This window comes from Raphanus sativus, unplaced genomic scaffold (genome assembly GCF_000801105.2).
Source record: "Raphanus sativus cultivar WK10039 unplaced genomic scaffold, ASM80110v3 Scaffold4077, whole genome shotgun sequence".
Classification (NCBI taxonomy): Eukaryota; Viridiplantae; Streptophyta; class Magnoliopsida; order Brassicales; family Brassicaceae; genus Raphanus; species Raphanus sativus.
In genome coordinates this window covers 967-5,915 of record NW_026619380.1, presented here as the reverse complement: position 1 = coordinate 5,915, position 4,949 = coordinate 967, and the positions used below count along the sequence as shown (strand labels likewise).

The following is a 4,949-nucleotide window of genomic DNA, read 5'->3' as shown; positions in this document are numbered from 1 at the left end:
CAGGGACCGACCCCTGCCTTAGGTCCGACCCCCTTATTCGACCGACCCTTGAAGCGAAATAGAAGTTTTCCCCCTAAGGAGAAACTTCCATTTTTCCGATTATGGAAGAGTTCTATTAATTGAAGCCGGCATCTACAACTATAAAAGGGGAGCCCAAACCCTAGAATAAGGGATCGACTTTTCTAGACTAAGAGATTAGGGTGAGGCGGCTAAAACTAAGGTTCATACACCACCAAAACATTGTAGTCCCGATTAATAACTCAATAAACATCTCTTCTAGTCGAATTCTCTTGCTTCAATACAAATCTTCTAGTGTTCTTTAGTACTAAAACGATCCTACACAAAAATACCCTAACAGCCACCATCCTCTCAATACTCCTGGCTGAATCCAGGATCTTGGCATAGGCATCAGCATCAACACTCTCTAAGCTCTGCTCGGCTTCAGCTCTGACTAAGGCGAGTTCAAGAGGATCATCAGTGAGAATCTCCTCAATCATTCCCTTATGCGGCTCTAGCGGATCACCCTCTTCTTGGACAGTGAAGGTTTGTCCGTCCAACATCGGGGTCTTGAGCATCTGATTCATCTCAAACTTCATCACAATATCTCCAAGATGGAGATCAATTTTTCCTTGTCGGACATCTATGATAGCTCCAACAGTGCATAGGAAAGGTCTGCCCAGGATCAGAGGATCCTTTGACTCCTCCTCGAGTTCCAGAACAACGAAATCGGCAGGGACAAGTGTGTTCCCAACCAGAACCTGAAGATCTTCAAGGATTCCAACTGGAGACTTCACAGATCGATCAGCAAACACTAGAGACATCCTGGTAGGCTTGAAGTCCGTGTATCCAAGGCGCTTAGCCACAAAATAGGGCATGCGGTTTATGCTTGATCCTAGATCGACCAGAGAGCATGAGAAGACTGTTCTCCCAATCTAGACCGAGAGGACAAATTTTCCCGGATCACCCAGCTTCTTGATCCTTTTGTTCTGGAGCACTGCACTGCACTCCTTAGAGACAATCATGAACTCGCTGTCATCAGATATCTTCCCAGAGATCAGTCCCTACACAAAGCTACGCATGGATGGTATCATCTGGATCGCACTCATCAGAGGGAGTCTGACAGTTAGGTCTTCCAGCATCTTCCTGCACTTCATCTCCTCCTTATCCTTGCGTGTAACCTTAGCCGGAACAGGATAGGGTACTTTTGGTACATACTGACGAGCAGGGGAAGGTGCCGCAGTCGGTGGAACAACCCCAGCGGGTCGCTCTGCATCAGTCGGAACAGTCTTAGTAGGTCGTTCTTTCTCTTCCTCATCTGTAGGTACAGCTTCAGGCGGTTGATCCGACTCCTTCTGCTTCCCTTTCTCAGCCGATGTGAATCTCCTGGTGTCCAGATCAGGTAGTTTCTTTCCACTCCTTAGACCTACTGCATTGCACTCCTTGGGGTTCTTATCTGTTTTTCCAGGGAGAGTTCCTTGCTGTCTCTTCACACTCTCAGCAGTTTGAGCAATCTGAATATCCATCTGTCTCATATGGCTTGAGAAATTGTCATACTTGGCACTCAGGTCATTGAACATATGATTCATCCTGGTGTTGATGTCGTTTGTGTCCTGGTTCAGTGCTTTTCCCTGGATCTGCTGTCCTTGGAGCAGTTGGCTCATCATATTTGCGAGGCTCTTCATATCAGCATGCCGAGCAGTCTGAGCCGGTTGTGCAGCCTGCTGATTAACCGGCTGTTTCTGGCTGTGGAACTAGGCATTCTGAGTTGGGCTGAGGACAAAGGTTCTTCCCTGATTGCCATACGGCCTTTGGTATCCACTGTTCTGACCCTGATTGCCTTGAGCATTATCTTGGTTACAGTCTGGCTTAGGGTTGTTGAACAGGTGGGGATTGTTCTTCACGTTAGGGTTCGGGTGATAGTTCTTGAACTGCCATCCTTGCCCATTCACATAGCTCAATTCATGCTGATCCTCAGCCGACTGATCTGCCTCTGATGTAGCTTCCGCGGTTGCTTTATCCTGAGGGGATTCTTCCATGATGAAGACCTGGTTCTGATTGCTCTTAATCAGCTGATCGACCTTGGCAGAGAGCTCGTCAATCTTGCTGTTGTCGACGCTGTTCACCTTCTGAGTGTGATCAGTCGCGCGGTTATTATCAGCTGAGCTTGAAGCCATGTTCTCAATCAATGCGAAGGCACCTTGAGTGGACTTGGTCATGAACTCTCCATTACTGGCTGAGTTCAAAGCGTTCATGTACTCCCAGCCTACTCCATAATTGAACACTCCCAACAGATAGTCTTCCTCAAAACCGTGATGTGGGCACTCTCTGCGGTAGACATTGAATCGCTCCCATGCATCGCAGAATGGCTCATCTACTAGCTGTTTGGAGGTCGCGATCTTCTGTCTTAGAGCTGCCGTCTTTGATTTCGTGCAGAAGTGGCTCAAAAAGGCAGATCGGACTTGTTCCCAAGTGGTGAGCAATCCAGTAGGTAGGGAATCTAGCCAGCGAGCAGCCTTCCCATCAAGCGAGAAAGGGAACATAGTACAGTTGATGCAATCGGGTGGTACTTCATTCTCTTTATTGAACCCACTCATCTTCTCGAAGTGCTCAATGTGGTCCATATTTCAGCAGGAAGTCCATTGAAGATCTTCCTTTGCACCAGACTTATCAAGGCTGGCTTGATCTCAAAGTCTTGCCTAGTGCACGGTGGAGGGTTGATGGCATATCGCGTAGCAGGCAGATTACGCAGTAGATTTCTCTGGCCGATCGGAACAACCTTCTCCGGTTGATTCTGCTGATTCGCAGCGTTCAGAGCTGCTTGCTCGGCAGCAGCTTGCTGCACTTGGGTTGTTTGCTGCATCTGCTGTTGCATGAGTGCAAACGCAGCAGTGAGATCATCCTGGTGATCACCCATGTTGGTGTTCGTAGATCTCGGATGTTGATGGTTCTGTCGTTCCAATCTCGCTAGTTCCTCGTTGGTAAGCTGATGCAGTGGTCCTTGTGCGTTGCTCCGAGTATGTCTACTGGTCATGCACCTGGATCATCAGCTGAAACAAAGAAATAAAAGCAAGTTAGATATCTTAGACTAGATATGAAACCGAAAAATAGAGGTAAAAAATCTAGTCCCCGTCGCAACGGCGCCAAAACTTGATACACTAAAAATGAATCCTTGCTACTGCCAAGTTAACAGTTGTAATTATAGTACTCGAGATTCAATTCCAGAGGACCAGTCTACACTCTAGTTCTATGAGTTCTGAAATCAAGCTAAAAAAAAGATATGATTTTGGTTTTAAAAGAGACGATAGTAAACAAGTAAAACACGAGATTGATTCAATTTAACAAAGAGCAAGCTTAGAGTATTTCATTGGGTGTTGAATTGGAGCCAAACAATTATTCAAGCGCGATGAAGTGCTTTCTAAAACTCGGACCACTCAGCTGGAACACTCCACTGTCGTGGTAGTGATCACTTTGCAGATCGATCTCACCATCTAAATGTCGTTGAGATGAGAATCGATTGCAACCTTCAGAGAACAGGTCCGATCAGTTCACTTACTACCCTAATATCTACTTTCGCTGATTAGGGATACTAAGCTCATTCAATACATGTCAAGTTATCTCCTAAGCGGTTAACTAGGTGATGAACTTAGGATCTAACATCAAGTGATCAGATTAATAAAAGCAGTAAGAACAGTATGAATGAAGAACAGTTATAAATCGCTTATATATGTTTTGCACATGTCTCAACACCTTAAAAACCCTAGGCGAGCAAGGAGACTAATCGATCATGATGCAAGGAATCAAAGACATAAATCCTGAAATAAATTGCATAAGAACAGAGTAGAAAACAATAAGGTTCATATGATCTTCTCTATGAGAGGTGTTGGGGAAAAATATCCAGACGTAAGGGGAACCTTCCATTTTTCCGGATAGGCCCTCGACTTCCGCACCCTTGCTCAAGAAGTCAGGGACCAACCCCTGCCATAGGTCCGACCCCCTTGATCGGACCGACCCTTGAAGAAAACTAGAAGTTTTCCGCCTAAGGGGAAACTTCCATTTTTCCGATTATGGAAGAGTTCTATTACTTAAAGCCGACATCTACAACTATAAAAGGGGGGCCCAAACCCTAGAATAAGAGATCGACAATTCTAGAGGCTAAGAGATTAGAGTTTAGGCGACAAGACTAGGTTTATACACCAGACATTCTAGTCCCGAATCAAACACTCAATAAACATCTCTTCTAGCCTCGATTTCCGGCTTTTTATTACAAATCTTCTAGTGTTCCGTAGTACAAAAACGACCCTACACAAAAATACCTTAACAGTTTGGCGCTGGAAGGAGGGGAGTAATCCAACTACGTGACGATGGCACCAGAGGACGATACTAACCAAGCAGAGATGACCCAGAGGGAGATCAAACTCCTCAAATGGCTCGAGATCCTTAAAAGTCAGGTCACCGATATTCACAAAGCTTGGGAACTTGGGTCGATATTTAAAGATAGTCTCCAAGCTTCCAGAAGGACTAAGAAGGAGATTGGTCGACCTCTTGAGATCCAACTCCGACTGCTTCGCCTGGTCCCATGAGGACATGCCTGGAATCGATCCTGACGTCATCATGCATCAACTCCAAGTGGATCCAATGCATCCTCCTATCAGACAAAAGAGGAGGAAGTTCGCCCCTGAAAGGGAAAAGATAATCAACGAAGAGGTCAAGAACCTACTAGATGCCGGATTCATACGAGAGGAAGAAGAATGGGAAGTGGAGAGTCTGTATCAACTTCACGGACCTTAATAAATCCTGTCCTAAAGACCCCTTCCCCTTGCCTCACATCGACAAGCTAGTCGATGCAACCGCTGGTCATCAGCTGATGAGTTTCATGGATGCATTCTCCGGATATAACCAGATCCTAACGCATCCTGACGATCAAGAGAAGACCTCGTTCATGACCTCAA

General features: G+C 45.9%; 1 non-coding gene across 1 annotated transcript; it reads left to right on the top strand.

The window, feature by feature from the left end:
- The first annotated feature begins 2,304 nt into the window (after window positions 1-2,304).
- On the top strand, window positions 2,305-2,411 carry LOC130507140 (small nucleolar RNA R71). Its single transcript, XR_008942216.1, has one exon. It is a non-coding gene; the product is annotated as a small nucleolar RNA R71 (small nucleolar RNA).
- Window positions 2,412-4,949: the final 2,538 nt, after the last annotated feature.